The sequence below is a fragment of the Meleagris gallopavo genome, chromosome 12, assembly GCF_000146605.3.
Source record: "Meleagris gallopavo isolate NT-WF06-2002-E0010 breed Aviagen turkey brand Nicholas breeding stock chromosome 12, Turkey_5.1, whole genome shotgun sequence".
NCBI classification, from domain to species: domain Eukaryota; kingdom Metazoa; phylum Chordata; class Aves; order Galliformes; family Phasianidae; genus Meleagris; species Meleagris gallopavo.
This window is the reverse complement of record NC_015022.2, coordinates 3,311,529-3,324,828: the sequence shown is the minus strand read 5'-3', so window position 1 is coordinate 3,324,828 and position 13,300 is coordinate 3,311,529.

Sequence of the window (13,300 nt, the reverse complement as noted above, 5' to 3'; positions counted from 1 at the left end):
ATTTTTTCCTGGAATACTCTAGAAAGTTTCTCTTCTGAAGTTTAGCTGTGCTTCTATTAGATACCTCTGCATTCATTATCTATTCAAACCAGCACTTGGAAATCTTGGACACATACATTAAAAACCACCACAGAGCCACTTCTTCGACTCTAGAACGAGGTTTCCTGTAACACAGACTTCATCTCTATCATGGGCATCCTACTCTAGACAGTTCACTGAATGGGAAGCTCAGTCCCATAAGCACTTACTCTCCATGCAGCACAAAATGATCATTTTAACCAGCCTGAACATTACATCAATCCATAGCTTCTCAGATGGCAGCAGTTGCAATCTCCTTGTTTTGCTCAGATATTTCTAAACCAAATCTCACAATATTGATGAGCTAACACTGGAAGAGAACCTTTATAAAAAAAACAAATTTACTTATAACTTACGCAAGAAAAAAAAGATATTCTCCAATAGGATGTTTTCCCAGTATTCCCACTTGCTATAGAAAGTCTGTGGTTGCTGCCTGCATAAATTTATTTCTTATTTCAATCACACGAACTCCAACCCACACAAGAGATTGCATTTATTGAAATAGATGCAGCTGCTTCCAGGAGGCTAGTGCATGTTTCCAAGTCTATGTCTTGTATTCCAGAAAGGCGTTTTGCAGCAAAGTATCAGAAGGCCAAGTAATGGTAACCTTGACAAAGAGCCAACACTGAAAAAAGTGGAAAGCACATTTGTATGTCCTTTTACTGCTGGGGGGAAGTGGGAGGAGGATGTGCAATAGAGAGTATTCATTTATTTCAATTATTGTCTGCTTTTCCTAAATCAGTTTTGACAAGAATTGCATTTCATAATATCCATTATTCTGTCAACTTTGTTGCTTTTGGTTCTCTCTCTCTCTCTCTCTCTCTCTCTCCACATTAACGTGTTCATCAATGTCTCTGTAAACCACATCTCCTGCTGCCACTGACCAAGAACAAACTCTGGGCTGGGCAGAGCATCAACCTTCACTCATGTTCTCACTAGAGAGCAACTAGATGCTTTTCCCTTGGAGCATGGGAGTGCTCCAAAGGGCAGGTGTTTTTTCCTCGTGTTTTTTCCTCAGGAATTCACAGGCATGGAGAGCGCTAGGTCATGTGTGACCAGGAGCCTTAGCTGCAAACGATCCCCATGATTTTAACACTGCATAAACGTATAGCAGTAAAAAAGCAGGAAGAGGTCAGAGATCATTTCTGCCAAGGCAGTTGTCTTTAAAGGGTTAGAAGTATGTTTTCAAACAGCAAGTATAAATTGTTTAAAAATTTCACTTTCCTTGAATATATGGTGATCCTTTCCTGATATCTTCCCCTAATGCAGAGTTATGGGACTCAAAGCTATCGCTGATTTGATTGCTCCCATATACAAAGTAATAAAACATTTTATGTTTTCAATATCTATAAATGACAGAACTCTAATCTAAAGAGAATTACTCATGAATTAGGCTATTTTGCTAACTGAGAGACCTTTCTGCTATGATTCTGTCAGGGACATAGCAATGAGAAACTGATTTTATACTGGAAAGAAAAAAATAGACTTAATAAGTTTGCTTTGAAAAGAGAACAATCTGAGAATCTGAGCAGAATGTATATTCTAGAAATTCCTTGAAGATACCATTTGAATGCAGCTATTACAGGTGCTTTTTTTTTTTAATCTTCTCTTTCATTTTCTTACCCTGTAATGGTCTATCATTAATAAAAAATACTAACAATAGTAACAACAGTCATTCCAGAAATTGCTTTGCCTTTAACGTAACAACATTTTGCAACAGAGAAAAACCATACATTTATTGTAGCTTTTTTGTGACTACCTCAAATGATCATAACAGCTTCTGTAGCAATTTATTTTGCGTGTTGAAACTTAGCCTCTACAAGGAAGAGAGTTCCCTGAGTTTTACATCTGTACAGACTGGACATGGTATGATGTCCAACAAGTGGAATGAGCACCAATTTCTCCTTCTATCTGCATCAGTTATCATGTTCCACTGAACAAGTACAAATATCTTTCACTTATTTGACAGTTTTCCATTAGTTTTATCTCCATCTTGATAATTCAATAGATCTCCAAAGTTTTAAAGAACAAGAACCAAAATATTGTAGTTGAAGCAGAATGAATTATGGACATACTTACCTTTGTTTCAAGGCTTTTTAGAAAGTGTTTAATATTTGATTTTCATAACCAGTATCATCCACTCTCAAAATATATGCTGCTTTAATGGAGTTTAGTTATCCAATTAATTCACTTTATGCATTTAAGATTAAACTGAGAGAGATGGGAGTTTTATTCAACAATAGAGAATGAGAAAAGATTTTTTATGCTGTCCAAATCCTTATGAGTCTTATGACAGGTTCGTATTGATGAAAATCATTCACATAGTATAATTAATTCAGCAAGTAGGACATTGTCTGTGCATTAGCTGAAGTTTCCCTGAAAGGGAAAGCAGAAATCTGGATAATACAGAATAGAAATAACAACATATAAGAACAGCAACAAAGTGGCCAAACCTGGTAGCAAAAAAATGATATTGGGAACACTAAAATAACAAAAGATCACAGTTGAAGTGCGTAAGGAAAGGAAGATTAAAACTGGATTTACAAGAGGAAAATCACAATTATTTTTTCTTCTCCCTCACTATTACTGAGATGGTAAGCATAACGCTATAACAGAAAAGTACCAGAATCTCTGGAAAGCATCTGGTGCTGTTTCACCTGACAGAATCATTTTGAAGGTAAGAAGCCATCAAGAGAAAGACGGAATTTGGAAATGCATGAAATATAACATAACGAGAAAAAATTTCACAAATCACAAAGCACACAAAACAATTAACTGGATCTGTGCTGAGCACAGCCGATGTGACACCAAAAGTAATTTCCTCTATAAGTGAACACACCATGATATTGTGCGGTGCTCCAAAAGAAGCAACTTTGTTATTTAGAAGATATCTCAAAGTTCTTAGGCCACACTTCAACATTTCCTTAGTGCCAATTAGACACTCAACATTTTCATAGCACTGAACAAATGGAGATAACCAATTTTCATTTGCAGTCATGTTTTCCTGCATCCTCATTAGCTCTTACGAGCTTGTGCAAGCTACTTTTGAAAAGATCATGTAGTTCAAAATCTGATCTTTCCCTTGGGATATTTCTGCCACTTACTTTTGAGACAATTCTCTAATTTAATTAATTTTGCCTGAGGAGACTTAGATTTGTGTATCTCAGCCCATATAAATTTAAAAATATAAATAGCAAAACACTGTGGCATTGCTTGTACCCTCCAGCTTATCTCTCTTCATTGCCTTTCTGTAAGTCAAAATTCTCTGCTAGTGCTGAAGGTTCCCACATGGACTGCAGTTTCCTCTCAAATATTCCAGCATCAGCTCATGTCCTCAACTCTCCGTGGTTCATCAGATGGAGGCTTGAACTAAATTTAATATTAGTACAGATTGTATTTCTTAAAAATTTGCTCTTAGAAACATTTTTATTCCATTATTTCCAACACAGAAAGATACAGCAGTGCAAGGAAAAGACTGCCAAGTACAAAACGCAAAAACTATTTGGAAATCAAAACTACTTTTTGTACACAATGCGAGTATAAAAACCTCAAATCCAGATACGAAACACCAATAGCATCTGTTTCAGTAGTACAGAAGTCTTGACAAGGAATGTGCTATAAAGCAGTACCTTTTCCAGACTGCCTCGCCACACTTCAGAAATCATTATGTCACACTATTTAGACATTGTGAGTTTTGTTACGGAAGAAAATGTTCCAAAAAGCACATGCATCATGTATTTTTCTCATTTGCACAATATAATGGTTCTCACTATAGTTATTCACGATTCCCAAGAGAGAACTATTACAACAGTCAGATATCAAGATGTCTGTAAAAATCCATGTCCATATCACATTTGCCAATTGGAGCCAAATAAGCAGAAATTATACTGAATTGGTTTTAGCAAATCAACCAATTAGTATTATTTCATGCAGCAAAATTCTGACTCACCGGGAAGAAGGAAAGACAACCAAAGTCATTGAGAAAACACCAGAAAAACTGAATAAATAGTTTTAAATATATGTTTGACTCCTAGTTTGCTTGTTGTGTCCAGACATGGAAGGTACTGCCGGTGGCATAGATGAAATAAAAAGCATCTTGTATCAGCTGCTAATTCAACTCCACTGAAGCCAATTAGTAAAACCAATCTGAATTTGCTCCCAGGTAACATCATTTCAGACTTGTTGGAGTTTTTTAAAAATAAATAATATTGGACTTTAATAAAATTACAATGCAATGATTTGGGATATATTAGGAAAAAAAAAAAATCATGAGACCAAAAGATGACAGCTCACGTTTGTCCTTCCAGTTAAGAAACATGAGGACTGCTCCAAAAGTAATACCTCCTTTTTTTTATTACATTGGCCCACAACATCAGAGGCAGATGGTGGTGGTGTGGCAGCATAGGCTGAACCTTCCCACCCATATTCCATTACATTTTGTTGCTGTTTGACAGATGGCAGCAGAGGGGCAGTCTGACAGAATGGTGTCTGACATGGAAGTGAGGATGAAGCAAAGGGGTGGAACTGAATTCCTCCATGTGAAAAAATGACACCCACTGACATTCATCAATGTTTGCTGAACATTTACAGAGACCAAGCAGTGGATGTGAGCACAGTGAGGTGGTGGGTGGTGCATTTCAGCAGTGGTGATAGTGACAGTGGGGCACCTCTGCTGGTGCAGATTGTTACAAGCATGACATGCAGGCTCTCGTTCATCTCTATGGAGGTGACTGTTGAAAAGGAGTGTTTTGTAGCTGAAAATTTGCTTTATCAAACAGTGTTATTGTGCTCTTTGTATCTGTTGTAATGTTTACAGAAATAAATAGAAGGCATTGCTTTCAGAGCAACGTATATCTTCCAACCAATGAAACATGGGTGAGAGAAATTTGAAGGAATTTCATTTGAATTCACAGATTTACAAAGTTTATGAAATAAATGTTAAGAACATATCGCTATAGAGACCAATAATTCTTGGGTTTTTGAATGAACTGTCACAGAGCCGAAATAGTAATTATTGTTATAAAGGTTTGATTCTGACAAACTGTGTAGAACACTTGAAAACATTAAATTAGCAAAATTATTCTGTTCTGTCTGTTAAAGACTGATCACAAAGAAGTAAATTAAAAGGAAAAGGAATCCACTTGAGAAACTACCATGAAAAGGACACAAACATTCAAAATGCAGGCTTTGCTGTAATTGCAGTTTTCCTAGAGTGCTGGATACTGGACAGAGAGAGGAAAACACACAGTCTCTTGGAAACATAAACCTATCCCTAGGAAATTTGAGACCAGAGAAGTGTTGAAAGCTTATTTTGCTTTTACGTACAATAAGATTTTGTGTGCAATACAAAAGCTTCTTATATACCATATTATCAGTGATCTGAACTGGTTGTGTTACTGACTCTTCAAACCTGGCACCCACAAAATTGATAACTAAGAGAATTCAAATTTGTCTCTTCACTGTTTGTTTTCTTATGTCTCTGTCAGTAATGTGATGAGAGGCAGCTAGTGTGTACATAAATGGAAATCTTTATTAATGGTCATTAAAATAAAAGTCTTCAGCTGTTATTTCTAAGTTTTAGAAAGATTCCTGAGTTCAGTTCTCGTTACTGTTCTTACACTCTGAGAGATTCATTGAAAGGAGAAAATTCAGCCATGAGGTCTTTGACCCAAATTGCTAGCAGGTAATTAGGAGAACAGATGCTACAATGAGAGGTGCAGTGCTGCACTTCTCAAAGAGAACCTCGCAATTAATGTTTAATGGAGTCCACTGCTCTAACTGAAAAGATCAGCATGAGGACTCTATTTCTGCTTCTAAGACTGACCCTAGTCTGTACTACCATTGGGGTGCTTGGGTGGGAAGGAAGGAGCTTCAATATTATTTCGGTTGCAATGAATAGCAATGAGTTTAGTGCCTCCTGCAAGTAGATAAGCTCATTAGTCAGAATAGCTGAGCAAAATGATACCATTTTAAAGCTCAGTAACAGGAAGGGCCAAAACATTGGTTAATCAGAACAATAATGAAGACGGAGAAGCTGACTGAAGCATGACTAGACAACCTTCATCAGTACAGAACCTCTCATAAGCTCACCCACTGGACAAGTCAATCACTCAGCCAAGTGGTCCAGAGCCAGCTATGGGCAGCAGCATCTCCCACAGAGAGGCTGCTTTAGATCTCTGCAGGTCTGGTCATCTTAGCCCAGGCTTTACTGACATTCATAGATAACTCTGTTGACTAATGAGAATAACCATAAATTGTATTTTCTCTGATCATTAATATATAACATCTCTCAATGCCTTCAGTGAAGATCTTTCATTTATAATAATTGCAACTTATATATGTAAGTATATGTGTGTGTATATATATATATATACATACATATATATAAAAACAGATTTCTTTGGAGTGATTCTTCATTTCCCAGTTCTGTATTCTCATTGAGAGCATCCACTGAGGAGCTCAGTTTTCACTAGTTCTGCTCTGCAAACAGGATGTGCACCTACAACTCCTTCCTCCTACATGTCCCAAAGCATTTAAGGTAGGAGCTCAAACTAAGATTATTCAGACTGTAATAATGTTTCTGCTGAATACTTCCTAAGTTTCCTGCAGTCAGTTCCTTCACCTATAGAAATGGTTTTCCCACCCAAACAACTCCACAAATACCCAGTTCATGCCATTCAGCAGTGACGATCTGCCTGACCTTTCTTACTGCATTAACTTCTGGTTTACTTTGCATTTTCATACACCTAGGAGGTACACAGCAGCAGCTATAAATAGCCGTTTCCAATTATTCTTCCTTTGACCTTTCTGTCTCGCATTCTCACCAGTGTTCCCTCTCAGGGCAGACAAATGACAATTTTGTCTGTGGTATTTTGGATGGATTCTCTTCTCTCAATTGTACTCTTTATTTTTCCCAGGCAAAAATAACTCAGTAAACATTTCCAATTAAATTAAGCACTTTCTTTTTGTTAAGAACTAGTACTGCACATGCATCTTCCAAATTATAGCTTATGTATATATCTACCAACACAGCTGCATGCAGTTCCTTCATCTTTGCTCTTATTTAACCCTGATACACTGTCATATCTTTCTGACCTAGTTTTGTACAGCCAGAAAGAAATTCAAGATCCTCCTGTAACATTTGAAAGTATTTATTCATTAACTATCATTAGCATTTGCTGATTTATTTTAAATGCTCCCTACTCTCCAGATTAAAAAAAGGTATTTTAGAGCTAAACAGACGAATGCATAGAACCTGAAGTGCATAGATAAATTAGTGAAAATCTCTGTTCTTACGGTTCCTGCAAAAGGATCTTGAGTGAGAAAAAGACCCAGGAGCTGTAGCTTGCTGTTAGAAGTGTGCTACTTCAAAAAAATTCAATGCATATAAAACCTGAATATTAACCAGTGATTTCCACTGCAAGCGCTGTCCACTTCTTCTGCCAGCTCCTGCATGATAAAAAGTAATGGTGCAATATTTTTGAATCAGAGCTTGAAAACAGACGAGTAAAGCTATTTGCAAGTGTTTACACACAGTAGCTATAAAGCTCAGCTCTTGCAAACTTAACTATCAAAACACATCTCTACTATCAAACTATACTACATGCAGTTGTTTTTTAGTGGAAAGCTTATTCAACATTTGAAGCATGAAGGAGACACAATTTCCTTGCCGCTTAACACGTCTGCAATAGCCTGTGGATGCTGAGGTCAGAAACACACACCACAGGTTGTATTGGGTGATGATGTAAGGATGAGGAATTTTACAGGTTTTGCTTGAAAAAGTTTTACAAATTCACTAATGCTGCACACGCTCACCCAAACAGCTACTAAACAATCATATCCATCCAACCAAAGATGACATCTATACAACACAGGTAAAAGTTTGTGTAAACCAGAGGTTTTAATCTTATGGTCTGTGGATTCCTGGGGGGGAATCAGCGGGATTTATTAAAGATCCACAACACATAACTAAGAGGAGCCAATCCTATCTCAGTACATTTAAACTTGCAACACAAGAGAGTAAATTCCACCTTAAAAACATCAGTTGTCCTCCAGTGGAAAAAGTTCATAAGTCACTCTCATATCAAGCAAGACTCATTAACTGGATCACAATTCTTCAAACAGAACATTACATTTTATCCACTGATACTATAACAGTAGGCTGTACAGAGATGATAGGCCAGAATTTGTCTATAAAACTGTTCTGATGGCAATATTCACTGAACACTTCAAACCACATCAACCACATGCTAACCTCCATTACTGTTATTTAAGCATACATGTAATGTGAAGGACTGAATATACAATACGGCCATCACAGCATATTTGTTGGGGAAAAAAAGTGATAGAAATTAAATAAGATCAATAGTATTTTTTAAAGCTCTGGGTAAAGCTGCAACTGACATCTTGAAAAAAATAGTTGCAGTTGTTTGAGTTAATTAATTTCATTTTTTCAGCCCAATTTTTCATCTCCAAATCCCTGACCTAAATGAAAATTTCTACACTCTGAACTTCTTTAGTGATTGCTTTCAACATTCTTCCAAGGGCCAGTTTTTGCCCCTAGGAGCACGGTTTGTTGAACAATCACATTTTTATTTTATAGTGCAATTGAACATCAAGTCTGTTGGTAGAGGATGTATCAGGAAAGTCATGGCTGGCTTCCCTTCTCAGTTGTTAACAGACATAGCAAGAGGTCAGTTTGCAGACCCAAGTTCACCTTAGAGAACATCACCAAATCTTATACTTTCTGCAAAACTAAGGCCACTTTATAACGAAAGCAGCATCTTTATTTCTTCAGTTTTTGAATACTTTTAAATTCACATCTTCAGATATTGTACCATTTTTGGAAGTCACTGATTTAAAGTACTGTAACAGTGAAGCAATCTGAATGGGAGAACTTTAAGAAGGAAAAGAAAAAACAGAGGTATTACATGAGTTTATTAACGTGATTCATAGTAAAGGTTTCTTTTATTGAGGACTGAGCAAACAGCCCAAAAAGACCTCAGGGAATACATGCAGGAGATGACATTCTGCTCAAGAAGTAAAGTCTGAGGCATTGACATTTTCTTGTAATTAAGATTTCATGGAGCTGTTTGAGTCAGGGATACCAGACTTTGCATGCTGGCCCAGCTCCAACTTTTGTAAATTTTTCCCTGACAGCTTAAATTCCCCTTTGACTTTGAAATATGTTCTTGTTAAAAAAAAAAATCTTTGTGAGAAATCCCTGCTACGTTTTCTTTCATTAGGATCTCTGCTATTTTGTGGAGATTCAGACCTCTGTATCTTGACTTCAAGATCAAAACTAAGCTTTATTGCTCTATAGCCCTCTCTGTTGGAAAGGCCATAGCATCAGTGGATGTACAGCTTGTACTGGTTTCTCATAAAGAATTGCATACAGAGTGCCAGTGAAAGGAAAAGCCACTCTTGGTCACACACCCAAAAGATTTCAGTTAAAGCAATGGTTACATTTACTCCTAATCGCTCAGCCCAGGGAAGGAAGAGTCCAAATTGCAGGTGACAAAAGCCATAAGGAAAACAAAGCTTCTAAAGATTATTTCACAGAGTAGGAAGTCATAAGAAGGACTTGAGAAGATGTACTACAAAACAGAGGGAGAGAAGATCACACTTAATTCAGTCCCTGTACACGATCCTTCCAGTAGGTTTGTAGGGAAGCAAACAGACTCTCAATGAATGTTAACACATGAACTCAAATTACAAGTCACAGTTTAGTAATGTAACCTAAACAGGCTGGTAATAGGCTGTTAACTGCAAATACTGTTGCTCCTATTACCATTTTGAAATCTACATATCCTCCATCTCTTCATATAGCAAGTATGTGACAAAAACAGACAGATGGTCCAAACCTCTTTCAGCTCCTTCCTTCCACACTTTAATCTGTGAACTACACTTTTTCTCACTGTAATTTTCGAAGTCTTCAGGAGCTCTTGAAAATACTGATATAGGACATTCATTTCTAAAATATTTCAGATCATATACATTGTAAAATGGTATCCATACGAAATATGAGACATAACAAGAAGACAGAAAATACAGTCACGTGTAGCACTGAAGCTGGCAACAAGACAATAGTTTAATAGGCAGGTCTGTGTTGCAGCTATGTTAGCCTCAGAATGCTCTGACAAAGCAATTAGACCAAAGGAAGGAAACTCCAGAAGAACTGCACTAGCACTACATAGAGCAGGGGTCCATGCAACCCTCCCAGCAGCTAGGGAAGCACATATGCACTCACAGAGGCAATGTTTGGAACTCACAGCTCACGTGTCTCTCCATATAAGTCACACATCATTTTTAAAGTGTCCTCACTGACTAAATATTGTATTTATAGTTATAAAGAAAAATTCTTAAATAAATAAATATTTTTAATGTTCTTGAATACTGAATTTAGAGCTCTCTGGTGGTAGGGACATACTCACTTGTGCCCCTTGAAGTGCCAGTCTGCTTCTGTCGCAGTTTGATGCTTTGGTTGGTGACCAAAGCTTCAGATTTCTGTCTGCTTCATCCACAGTTTGCATCTCAGCTTCTCACCTTTTAACCTCACTTATTCCCCTGTACCAATAACTTCAAAGAATGTCTCTCTGCGACATCCAGCACTGAAGTAATCTTGAGATTTCTTGCAAGTGGCATTTCTTGGAGTGTCACTCCCTACCTGGGATAAACATGTCACATAGCCCCCACCTCTGCATTCAAATTGCAGCATCAAGTGAAGATCACAACGTGCAGAATTTTAACAGCCCAAATCCCTGTTCCTGGAATCTGGAGGCAAGAAGGGAAGGCTCTCACAGAATGTATGGCTGCTAAGCCAGAACTATTGCAATAACATTTTTATTCCTATTACTGAAAGATGAAGGATTCTGAACATTTTTTGTCTCAGAAAACACAAGAGCTAAATCAGAGCACCAAAAAACCTGTCAGCATAGCTGACCTAAACCATCTTTGCAGAACAAGTCTGTCTCTTCACATCTCCCTGTGTTGGCAGTGAATGGAAAGAAGTTTTCACATTTTTGTCACCAAGAGCTGCAATGTGGGAAAACACAAGGAACGTTACTCAAGATATCTCTATGGGCTGCCAGAACTGAAAAGGGCAGTGCTGATGTCTGTCACTGGATTTCTAGTATCACCCTTGTTTAATCATTTTTTGGGTGGTAAAAAAACAGAACATCTGAGAGAATTAATTACCTGCTGGTACTTTCAGTTGTTCTTGAGTGTGCTGCCCATGTGATTTCATGTCCTCTGCTGACTCTACAAGCTAGACACATCCATCCCACTCCCACACACTAACACAGGAGACTTTTTGCATATCTGAAGAGAATTTCACTCAAGGACTTTGTCTCCAGAGGCTATTCTCTTCTGTAGCCTTATACAGCTAAGAAGTTTTTTCAAGTGAACCACTTGAAAACGTACAGCCTTCCTCAATCATCAGTTTGTTTGCCTGTGTGTCTGCACTCTGCCACACAAACCAGAATGAGAGAATATTTCTGTGACACTCAGCAGCAGAACTAATACAGTGATGGGTAACTTGAAGAACACTGGTGTGCTCCTGTTAATCTGACTCAAACATACAACTGATTGATCACACAGTGAATTAGAGGCACACACAACTGGGCTTAATTAATGTTGGCACCTGCAGCAAACAGCTCCCACACTGTGTATTCCTCATTCCCTTCCAGCCCTTTGGCCTTCATAAAACAGAAGTCACCATGATACAATCTCTATGAACAACAAAGCAAGCTAGCTTGCAGCATCAGGAGTTAAAATCAAATCTTTCAGACTATAGCATAAGCAGAGCTCGCATCAGCCATGCAGCCAGCTTACTGGCGTGTCTCTTTGATTACAGCTGTTTTATTTCAGAAAATAGCCAATAAATATAGAAGTCCACCTCTCCTGGCAAAGTAATAGTAGTAAAAATAAAAATCGATACTCAAACATGAAACTGAAATAAATGTACCTGTTTCACATTACTCAGAAACAGAAAAACCAATCAAAGGTTTGTTAAATTAACATTTCATCTGATTTCATTTTCTTATATGAAATAGCATGACTGTTGGCTATGTTCAACATAACTCAATACATTAATTATTAATTTAATAAACTCAGAAGAACAGTCTCCAAATGGGTCAGTAATTCAGCAACTCAATTTGAGCAAAAATTAAGCAAAACAATAAAACACCATAGTTTAGAACAAAAGATGCTCACGCACTGAAGTGATCTGCGTTTGCAGGGCTGTGCCAGACACTGCATTCTGAACAGCATCATTATAGCACCTGCTGCTCACCTGCCAGGGAGCAAACCACCAGGAGGAAGCTTTGGGGAACAATCAGTCATGATAAATATACAAGACCACTAATTACATATTTTTTCTGTAACATAATCCTAGACCTATGGATCGCGGCTGCTGCCTCGGAGCAGGCTGCAATACGCCCCAGCACATACCAGTGCTGCAAGTCAAAGCAACTGTCTCCAGAAAATAGGGCTGTTTATATTATTTTCCTTCTCTTTCTGAATATTTATAAGCATGCCAGTAGCGTACTGTAGTGTGAATGAATGATCTGTACTCCATATTGATCTTAGGGAACTCAGCAAAGGCTTCCTTTAATCTATAATTAAAAATTAAAACCTTTAGGGGAGCTATTCATCTGACAGCCATTTCTCTTCCTGCTGCCCTCTGCCAGCAATTAATTTCTAGCACTTTCCGTTTTTATAAGGACTTGCTTTATTATGATTTTCTTCAAATTTGTTGCCACAAAATACCAGAGGTTCATGTGCCAACTTCCATTTTATCAAATCCTGCACAGTGATACTGATAATGTATTTCAAGTGTTTATTATTACCGAGACATATTCTCTAAAAATTTCTACTATTCATCTATCTGAATGTAAACTCCATTGCACATAATCTATCCAAGCTACAGTTTGCAGAAAGAAAAATATAGATTTTGCTGTCCTGGATTCCCTTGTGGTAGTTTAAAACTGCCTGTCTTTAACCAGTAAACTCAATCCACCAATTGCTAATTAGGATTGGTAGCACAAAGAGACACCCAGTTATCATTCTGTAGTCAGAGAAATGGGCTGATCGAGTCCATTGTGCTTTGTGCAGGAATATTCTTTCCGTGCTGCCCCAGGTGGGACTGCTGCTGACCTTCCTATTAACCACAACACTTCCACCCAAAGAGTTCAGAGCCCTTCACTAAGGCTGAGCACAATGT